The sequence below is a fragment of the Diceros bicornis genome, chromosome 7 (assembly GCF_020826845.1).
Source record: "Diceros bicornis minor isolate mBicDic1 chromosome 7, mDicBic1.mat.cur, whole genome shotgun sequence".
In the NCBI taxonomy this organism is placed as follows: domain Eukaryota; kingdom Metazoa; phylum Chordata; class Mammalia; order Perissodactyla; family Rhinocerotidae; genus Diceros; species Diceros bicornis.
The window spans coordinates 87,993,278-88,004,829 of record NC_080746.1 but is presented as its reverse complement, the minus strand read 5'-3'; positions in this window follow the sequence as shown (position 1 = coordinate 88,004,829).

The window sequence follows — 11,552 nt, the reverse complement described above, 5'->3', positions numbered from 1 at the left end:
ATCTTTTGCACTTACCTCTCCCCATTCATATACTATCCATCCTCCTCATATAGGTATATCATAATCTTGATTATATCAGTATTTGGAGTTATATTGTTATGACTGCATAGATGCTGTTCACAGCTGAACCATTGCAGTATGTTGTGATTATTTTTCCTTTCCTGTACAACATTCCCCCGTCATTGTCTTGTTTTCCCCCACTGCTTACTTTTTAATGTATTCATTACTAATTCAACCTCAGACTTTTCTTGGTTATATAAAACTCTTATTAGTGGTTTAAAAACAGTTGGTAATCTGTTAATTTCATCCCATGGAGGAACTTTCTCCCAGACCCTACTAAACCACTCTAGTCTGGACTGGTTGCTCTCTAGGTTTGCTGTACAAGTGCAGCATTCCAGGAGTTCCTTTCTTCTCTCTCTCTTGTATAGGCTCCCTTGTTTCCTGGATCCCACACCTTCCTCTTTCTTGGAGGAATCCTTAAGGAGCTTCTTGAGAAAGGATGCATGGAAGGTAAATTGTTTTGGACACTGCATGTCTAAAAATATCTTTTTACCTTCACATTTGACATGGCTGGTGAAATTCCAGTTTGGTAGTAATTTTCCCTTAAGTTTGAAGGGTTAGCTTCTTTATTCTAGCTTTCATTCTAGGTGTTGAAAACTCTAATGTTAAATTATTCATTCTTTGTATGGAAAAAAATTTTTTTTCCTTTCTGGAATCTTTTAGGATCTTTCCATTTTTTCCAATGTTCTGTTATTTAACCATGATGTGTCTTGGTGCTGGCACTTAATGAGCTCTTTGCAAACTAATATTTTTTATTCTGGGAAAGTTGATTTTGAAATTTTTTGATGATTTATTCTCTAGTTTCTCTCTTTCCTTTTTCTAGGCTTCTAGGGTACAGTTATTGGCCCTTCTGAGTTAATCCTCTAATTGTCTAATCCTTTATTCTTCAGTTCTATATTTCTTTGTCTTTTTGCTCTTCTTTCAGTTTTGTCTTCCGATGCTTGTATTGAATTTTTCATTTCTACTATTTTAATTTTTTTAACTGTATTTATTTATTTTGTGAGAAAGATCAGCCCTGAGCTAACATCTATTGCCAATCCCCCTCTTTTTGCTGGGGAAGATCAGCCCTGGGCTAATATCTATGCCCATCTTCGGCTACTTTATATGGGACACCACCACAGCATGACACGTAGTGCGTCGGTCTGTGCTTGGGATCCGAACCTGCAAACCCTGGGCCGCCAAAGTGGAGTGTGGAGACTTAACTGCTGCGCCACCGGGCCAGCCCCTATTATCTTAATTTTTAAAAGAATTTTTCTTTCTGTGACTTTTCCTTTTTTGGTAGCATCTTTCTTTTTTTTCATACATGCAATATGTACTCTTATCTTTTAATAAGTATTAATGATGTTTCTTTTGAAAGAGTTCTCTCTGCTTAATCTTTGCTTCCTCTAAATTGCTTTTGTAATTTTTCTGTTTGTTTTTGTCCCCGTCTTTGAAATTAAATACTTTCCCTCAAAAGTCTATTTGTCTTTAGCTTTCTGCTCTGTATTTAAGAAGGGGGCACCAAAAAGTGGATTGGAAGCTCTAGATGTATGGGTAGGGCTTATTGACTATGGTCTTCATGTTAGGGTAGTCTGACTAGAACATTTTGTGAGGAAACTCCTGGTGTCACATTACTTATGTCTTTTCTCTTGGCCCAGTCAAATTCCCTCAAAAACACTGCTTCAAGCGCTATCTGGCTGTCAGCAGCTACGGGAGCCCTGTGGAGGAAGAAGGCTGGTGGGGCAGGGGTGTCTCAACATTTGGTTATAAACTTTTCAATATAGTAGCCACTCCCCCCCCATCTGTGCCTGTTATCTCCTATTCTAGAGACTTTCTGTTTTATCATCTTCAGAACAACTTCTAATCTTCTGCCCAGGGGAGGGAAGGGTAGTCATCTGGCTAACCAGAAAGAGAGTGGGAACCTGTGGGTCTAACCTCTCCTTAAATAGACTTTCAAGCAGTCATCCTGTTTGTGGCCTCACTTTTACCTTCACCTTTAGAGGTCCCTGGTATCACCAGACCCTTTGTTTGCAGGGGCTGGGAAGAGGGACCAGGGAAGGGGTGTGGGGAAGAGGAGGCCAGTGATGTAAATCAAATTGCTTCTCAGTTTTCCTTATTTTTGTTTTGTTTTCTCAGGTCTTTGTTTTCTCAGGTCTTATAAATATAACTGCTCCTCTATCTGCCTGCCAAAAACCACATTTTTGTTGTTTTTGTCTCATCTCTCATTCTCGTTGTCCAAGGCTTGTACGTTAAATCACCCACTGTCATTTTAGTGGGGCTGAACTGAATACCTGTATTCAACCCACTATCTCTAACTGGAAGACTCTTGAGTTCTGTTTTTGATGTTTGTTTTTAACAAAACATTGTAACATGAATATTTCCTGTTATTGTAAACTACACAAACACGATTTTGAGAGGCAATATAATGTCGTGATTAAGAGTGCAAGGCTGGAGCCAAATTACGAGGTTTATGTCCTGGTTCCACATTTTATTGTGTAACCTTGGGCAAGTTACTTAATCTCTTTATGCCTCAGTTTTTTCATTTCTGAAATGGAAATGCTAATAGTAAATATCTCATAAAGTTGTTTGGAGAGCTAAATAAGAGTGTTAAGAGAGTGTCTTGCATAAGTGCTCAACAAATATTAGCTTTTTTTTGTGTGTGTGAGGAGGACCAGCCCTGAGCTAACATCCAATGCCAATCCTCCTCTTTTTTGCTGAAGAAGACTGGCCCTGGGCTAACATCCATGCCCATCTTCCTCTGCTTTATACGTGGGACGCTGCCACAGCATGGGTTAATGAGCGGTGCATCGGTGCACGCCCAGGATCCAAACCGGCGAACCCCGGGCCGCGGCAGCAGAGCGCTCGCACTTAACTGTTTGTGCCACCGGGCCAGCCCCAACAAATATTAGCTATTATTAGTCTCATTTTAAGTGGCTGTATATATTTCATCAGGTGGTGATAACTTAATTGACTGTTTTCTTATTACTGGACATTTAGGTTGTTTCCAATTTTTCTTTCTTGTTTTTATTAATAAATATTTAGTAGTAAACAACTGTTAAAATGAAAATTTTTCTGCATTTAGGATTTTTTTCTTTTGAATAGATTCATAGAAGTGGATGTCTGTATAGTTTATGACTCTTAGGACATTCTAAATTGTTTTCAAAGGATTGTTTCCACTTCATTTCTGCCATAACTGTTTGAATGCCTGTTTCACCAACCCTTTACTAGTACTAAATACCAGCACTAGTACCTTTGTTAATATGATAGGTAAAAATATGTCATTTTAATATACAATTTTTAGATTACTAGTGTGGCACTCCCTTTTAATCTAAAGAAAAAAAGCAGTCAATTCTATCTTATATTTTTAGCTCATTTAGAGATGTGTGGTAAGCTATTATGGAAAGCTGTTTTTATTGACCCACATACGTTCTTCGTCTTTCTTAATAACAGTACCTGGCATTTCCCTAAATAGTCCTCCTCACCTTCTCAGGCACGTAACGTTTGTGAGATTAACCTGGATTGACTTCACCTCCAGCTCCAAAGGTTGAGCTTGTTGAACTGTGCTTGCTTCAATCCCGAGCTCAGTAATTGGCTCAGGGATGGAAAGGTAACCCAGGCAGCCCCATATTTAGGTAACCTTAGGACTTTTATTGGGACACAGACTCTCTTTTTCTTGCTGGAAGAAGGAACAAGGCAGTGTGTAGCCTTGGTAGCTTCTTGCAGCCATTTTGGCATTATAAAATTATAGCCTACTGAGAATGTAGCCAGTATCAGCGTAGCATAGGCAAAAGTTGAACGAATAGCAATCCAGGTGCTTGGCACATAGCTTGCCTGAAGCCAAACCTAGTTCTAGACTTTTAAATCAGACAAGCCAATAAATTTCCTTTTCTTTTCGCTCATAGTTTTGTCTAGTCCTTTAAATCAGCATTTGGTAAATTAAAGAAACAAAAAAACCCTTTCCTAGAGAGGATCTAAATCTAAATTTCCTAATATTTAAAAAATATTCAGTCACCAGGTAAGTATCGCATGCTCAGGTTAATTTGTGTCAGTGGTTCTCACACTTTAGTGGACTTGTTAAAACAGGGTTGTTGGACCCCACCCTTTGTTCTTGATTCAGTAGATCTGAGTTAGGCCCTAGAATTTGCATTTCTAATAAGTCTTTAGGTGTTGCTTGTTTTGTTGGTTCAGGGACCACATTTTGAGAACCACTGATTTATTTCATGCTTTTGTTGTTCGTTTAACACTTTTGATTATTAAATTTAACAGGTAAGTAATATGATTTTTTATTCTTAACGTGAAGATACTATTCCCAAATTTTGCAGATGTTTGGCTAATGATTTTGAACTTCAAGCATTTAAGTGTTATATGTAGCAAGAAACAAATGCCAGGTCACTAAATAAAAGCACTTTAAAGTGTATTTCTGATAAGTGAATAACATTTTGACATTGAATTCCCAAATAGAAGGAGCTTTCTGATGGAAATAATTTAGCTTTCTTTAGTAATAAAAATTACAAAAAAAATGTAGCAAGCTTCTTAAAGAAGTCATTACATTAAATCTCTTTTGGGATATGTTGGGATATAAGTAATAAATAAGTTGTTTCTCTGTATGGAGAAATAGAACTTTCTGATAAAATATTAATAATACTTAAAACATTACCATTATTATGTGTAATATTTTTTAAAGTCTCAATAGTATAGAAAATGAAATAAGACATAGTTGTAGATTTTTCTGTATTCTCTCCATAATTATTTATTAATTTAACTGATTGGGGTTGTTAATCCATCTGAAAATATGTTTCAGGCCTTCAGCAGTCCTGAACTTGCAAAGTATGAGCCTGTCTTTTTGGGTTAAACTTGAAATTTATTGTCAGATTAGGAAACTGAGTTTCATAAAAGTTAGTCTTTTTCCCCCACGGTTTCACACTTGACAAAACAGTCAAGTTTTTACTTAAGTCTAGGCCTCTGACTTTAAGTTCAGTGATCTTTTTTAATCATACCATGTAGGAAGTAATACTGTACAAACTTCAAGGAAGAAATTTCAGCTTTGTAGTATATTTTGAAATCAGGGAGTGTGATACCTCCAGCTTTGTTCTTTTTTCTCAGGATTCCTTTACCCATTCGGGGTCTTTTGTTGTTCCATATAAATTCTAGGATTCTTTGTTCTATTTCTGAGAAAAATGTTGTTGGAACTTTGATAGGGATTGCGTTGAATCTATAGATGGCTTTAGGAAGTATGGACATCTTAACTATGTTAATTCTTCCAATCCAAGAGCACGGAATATCTTTCCATATCTTTGTGTCTTCTTCAATTTCTTCCAGCAATGTTTTATAATTTTCCATGTACAGCTCTTTCACCTCTTTGGTTAAGTTTATTCCTAGGTATTTTATTCTTTTTGTTGCAATTGTAAATGGGATGGTATTCTTAATTTCTCTCTCTGCTACTTTGTTGTTAGTGTAAAGAAATGCAACTGATTTTTGTATGTTGATTTTGTATCCTGCAACTTTACCATATTCATTTATTATTTCTAAAAGTTTTCTGGTGGATTCTTTAGGGTTTTCTATATATAAAATCATGTCATCTGCAGATAGTGACAGTTTCACTTCTTCCTTTCCAATTTGGATCCCTTTTATTTCTTTCTCTTGCCTGATTGCTCTGGCTAGGACTTCCAGTACTATGTTAAATAGGAGTGGTGACAGTGGACATCCTTGTCTGGTTCCTGTTCTTAGAGGGATAGCTTTCAGTTTTTCACCATTGAGGATGATATTAGCTGTGGGTTTCTCATATACGGTCTTTGTTATGTTGAGATACTTTCCTTCTATACCCATTTTATTCAGAGTTTTTATCAAGGAAGAAATTTAAGGATCAAAGGAAAAATGTAGGTGAAATTGCTTTGTATTATGTAAGAAGTCATATGAAAATCAGCTACTCTAATTGCCAGTTAATTTATTGAGTGCTTACTTTGTGCCTTTTAAATGCTATGGGGGAGTAAATGAAAGAAGTATAGAACAATTCTTGCCTTTAAGATACATCCCATTTGGGGCCAGCTCCAGTGGCCTAGTGGTTAAGTTTGGCATGCTCCACTTCGGTGGCCTGGGTTTGGCTCCTGGGCGCAGACCTACACCACTCACCTGTCAGTGGCCATGCTGTGGCAGCGGCTCACATACAAAAGAAGAGGAAGATTGGCAACAAATGTTAGCTCAGGGTGAATCTTCCTCAGCAAAAAAATGCAGAAAAACAAAAAAACCAAGAAACATCCCATTTGGAGAGGCAGATTGAACACACATAGAATAACTGGTCAATTATTGTTAAACTTTGTAGTGCTGAATTTAAGTGCTCAATAGGAAGTTAGACACTGAAAGAGTCATAGTGGTTTAGAATGGTCAGCAAAAGATTAATGGAGAAAAGGGGCCTTCGATTGGGCATAAAAGATGGATAGAATTTAGATAGGGAGGGAGTAGAAAAATTATTCTAGGTACAGAGTGGGGAATGATCATGGATTAGGTAGGGAACAGTAAGGAAACTATAATAGAGGACATCTTAGTCCTCTATTGGGACCTCTATTGGGTGCAGAAGAGGATTAAAATGGAAAAGGAGAATGAAACTAGAAAGTGGGGATCCTTAAAAATCAGGCAGATAGATTTGGTCTTGATTTGTATACAAGAGGAGCCCTCTTGAATTTGGAGATTGATGAGATTTAAGTGGTGTTTTGCAAAATAATTCTGGAGGAAATATGCAGGATAGATTGAAGTGGGGGAGAAGATTAAATAAAGGGATAACAGGAAAAGGTGATTATAATTCACGTCTGAGGTAATGAGAGTCTGACTAGGTTGATAGCAGTAGGAGTAGTGATGCAGAATGAATCTGAGGGCCATTAGAAGGAAGAACAGGCAGGTCCATTTAGAGGTTAGATTTAGGGGATGAAGGGGAGTGAAAGAGAGTGAGGGGGGACAGAGAGAGGGAGAGAGAAAGAAAAAGACAGATCAAAGATTTTGTGAATGTTCATTGGAGGTTTAAATAAAATATGTGATACTGCTGATAGAAATGAAGTTTAAAAGATTTTAGGGAGAAGAAAAATGCAAATTTTGATTTGTTGAATCTGAGGTGGAAACATGCAAGTGAGTACTTTTGAGATGACTGAAGATGCATTGGGAATTGTTCACATGGCAGTCATAAGACAGAACTTTGGAGCTGGAAGTAAATTTAGAGATAAAGTAAGAAAGTAGATCCAGAAAGGTCAAGCGATTTGTCTGCAGTCGCATGACTACTGATTAACAGATTTGTTAATATCAACTGATTCCCAATCTGTTGCTCTTAGAATGATTATTTATGTGCCTATAGGAGAGGTCACTAAGTGCCTTCAAGGACTAGGAAAGGGAGGTAAGTTCATTTAATATTCAACAAATATTTATTTAATCTCTGATGTTACTCTATCAGGCCCTGTCCTAGGTGCTGAAGACAGCATGGCCAAGACAGATGAGGTTGTGCTCTCACAAAGCTTATTTTGTAAAAGAGGAGACACAGTAAACGAAGTTAATAGATAATTAACAGATAATTTTGGGTAATGGTAAGTGCTGTGAAGAAAGTAAAACAGGATGGTGTGCTGAAGAGTGATGGGATGTGGTGCATGCTGAAGAGGTAATATTTGAGCTGAGACCTGAAAAACATGGAGGAAGTTCTGTATAATATGGAGATAGAGTATTCCAAACAGAAGCAACAGCAAGTATGTAGGCATTAAAGCTGGAGTAAATTTTGTATGTTTTGAACTGAAAACTGATTTGTTCAGTCCCTATTATGTGCCAGACAGAATTCTAGGCTCTGGGGGATACCACAGTGACTAAAACAGCAGCACTAGCTCCCAAAGCTGAGTGGCAAATCATCTAGATTTGCACTATGTGGTAGACATTGCTGTTGGTAAGTTGATTTATTTTATGTAAATGATGAACAATGTTAACATTATCATTTTGCTTATGTTATTTTTTCCACATAGTCTTTGCCTGACAATATTTAAGGCCTAGCACAAATATTATCTTTACTATAACACTTTGCTTAAGCTGTATGGATAGAATTAATTGTTTTCTTTTCTGTATTTTCATAGGTACTTTGTATATGCCTCTATTTTAGTACCATCACACTGTTCGTTTCCATGTCTGTCTCTCCAACCAGGTTGTGAGCTCATATCCTGAGAAACTTGTGCAGTGCTGTGCATATGCTAGGAACGTAATTAAAGTTTCTTTAATCAACTACTCTGTGTAATTCATCATGTATCCTTTTGAGGACTAACATTGTTTAAGGTGTTGTTCTATGTTCTGCAGAGTTTATAAAATTGAATAGGAGATGGGTTTTGAAATCTTGTGTGAGGCTTCTGGTTAAACATGATGGATTGACCACATACGTTTATTTTTCTTACTCTCATTAAAATGCAGAAAAATAGTATTAACTTACAGGGACAAGACAGGAATATACCTTGGGCATAAAAAGGGCGATCCGTTGAAAATCTGTGTATAGAGTACTTGAACCTTCTCAGGTCTCCTTCCCCACAGGAGATGGGAAATTTATGCTCTGAAAAACTTGAACCATGGCAGTTCTAGTCAGGAGTATGCCAGACACAGTGGAGGACAGAGATGAGCCATGGGACTACAAATGAAAATTGAGCAAAAATCTACCCACTGAATTGTGGAACCCTTCCCTCCTATCTGTCGCATTTCTGTCAGATTGTATACTGCCAGATAAACTCCTTTACCCTCTTCTCTTGCACTCCAACACAGAGAATGGAGAGTTTTTCTCTGGAGAAAATGAAAGGCCTGAGAGAAAAGATGTCTATGAATTGATGCTGGGGAAGTGGTCCCCTAATGAGAAGACTACCTTGCCACCTGATCACCCAGTAGTGGAGCCTTTTAGTCAATAAGCCGTCCCTTCAGAGCTTCCATTCAGCTTTTTAGTATAATATTTCATTTTTTAAAATAATAGCTTTATTGAGATATAGTTCACATACCATACAATTCATTCATTCAAAGTATACAACTCAGTGGTTTTTAATATATTCATAGAATTCTGCAACCATCACCACCATCAATTTTAGAATATTTTCATCCCCTGAAAAAGAAACCCCAAGCTTATTAGCAGTCACTCCTTATTCCCCTCCAATCTCCCCAACCCCCCTCCTAAGCAACCACCAATTTGCTTTCTGTTCTCTATGGATTTGTCTATTTTGGACATTTTATATAAATGGAATCATACAATATGTGGCTCTTTGTGACCGGCTTCCTTCACTTAGTATAATGTTTTCAAGGTTCATCCATGTTGTAGCATGTATCAGTATTTCATTCCTTTTTATTGCTAACATCCATTTAATGTATATACCACATTTTATTTATCCATTCATCGCTTGATGGGGATTTGGATTGTTTCCACTTTTTAGCTATTATGAATAATGCTCCCATGAACATTCACATACAGTGTTCTCTTGAGTACCTAGGAGTGGAATTGCTGGATCATATGGTAACTCTATGTTTAACCCTTTAAGGAACTGCTAGACTGTTTTCTTGTTATTCATAATAAGCCCCTTTCAACCACACCTGAGTTTATGTTAATACAGTGACTTTTGGAAAGCCCCTAAGAAAGGGGGCTGGTTGCCAGGGGAACCAACCACATGATTAGAGGGTTGGAACTTTCAGGCCACCTCCTCCCATCAGACCTCCTGGGAGGGGAGAGGGGCTAGAGATTGACTTGATTACTAATGGCTAATGATTTAATCAATCATGACTACATAATGAAGCCTCCATAAAAATCCCTGAACTACAGGGGCTCGGAGAGCTTTTGGGTTGGTGAACAAGAATGCATGTATGTGCTGAGAGGGGCGGCACACTCTATACTCTAGAGATAAAAGTGCTTGTGCTCGGGATCCTTCTGGGTCTCTCCCTATGTATATTTTTTCATCTGGCTGTTCATTCTTATCTTTTAATATCCTTTGTAATAAATTGGTACTCTAGTAAGTAAACTGTTTTCCTGAATTCTGTGAGCTGCTCTAGCAAATTAATTGAACCTGAGGAAGGGGTCATGGAAACCACTGATTTGTAGCCAGTTGGTCGCAAGTACAAGTGACAACCTGGACTTGTAATTGGCATCTGAAGTGGTGGGTGGTGGGGGCCTTCTTGTAGGTCTGAACCCTTAACCTGTGGGATCTGATGCTATCTCCAGGTAGATAGTGTCAGAATTGAGTTAAATTGGATACCCAGCTGGTGTTATAGAAATGCTTGGTGTGGGGAAAACCCCCAGGCATTTGGTGCCAGAAGTGTCGTTAGAGTATTCTGTGTAGGGTAAAGGAAAACTATAGAGTTTTTCTTTATAGTCTCCATTCTGCTCCCTGGGAGTGTTCCTCGAGTTCACTGTTTTCCTCTTAGCTCTACGTCTGGATTCTTGGCCCAGCTCTTTGAAAAGCTCTTCATTTTCCATAAGAAATGGTCTCTGCATCTGACTAGATGTTTCAGTCTTGTTTCCTATCTGTAGAACTTGGTGGCCCAGAGGACTCTTCATTTGGAACTGTCTCAGTTCTTTTTAGTCAAGTCTGGCAGTGCTCCTCCCAGTACCACTGGGAAAAAAAAGAAACAAAACAAAAAACCTGCATAAAAACCACAAAACTTTCTGAGTTTCCTATGATTTTTTTCTGCAAAGCCACATCCATAATTCCTTTTAAGCCAGACTTCTCTCTACTTAGGACATATCAGGCTGCTTTGAGATAATGCCCTTGAGAGTCTTAAATAGTAAGATTGCTTTGCGTTTTTCTGAGGCATTACAGAGTCTTTACACCCATACCCTTGGCTTTATGTTTATTTTGAGCTATTTCTTACTGTGAGACTTCCTGTTGTTTAGAGAGACTAGAAATGTGAAATGGTTTTATTTTGCAATCCAGCACATCCTGGGCCATTCATATTTCCTGAAAATTTGACTTAATAAACCTGAACAATTTATTCTTTAATTCATCTCACTTCACATACCTTGCATATTCAGCTAAAGAAAAAAAAAAAAGCCAGTTTACACTTCCAACATTCTGCCTGGGAATCTCCTTAGATCCACATTTTAATTAGGTACATTTTTTTATCTTCCAAGGTACTGCAGACAACTCTCTGGCCAGTTATTTTGTGCCATCTTTCCAGACTAATAACAGTTTCCATAGTCTCCCTGCCACTCTTCCAGCCTCTGTTTACCATGTAGTCCCAAAGCCGGTACTACATATTTTAGATTTTTGTATGACATCATTCCATTTCCAATATTGATTTCTGTATTAGTTACCTGTTACTGAACAGCAGATCACCCAAAATTTAGTGGCTTCAAACAACAATAATTTATTATTTCTCACAATTTTGTGGATAGGCTGGAATGTTTATCTACTGGTTTCATGTAGGCTGTTTTATACAAGTTTCTTCAGTTGGTAGATTTGCTTCGGGCTGAGCTCGGCTGGAAAAACTGGAACTCCTGGGTTTCTTTCTTCACATGGTATTTCATCTCAGACTTC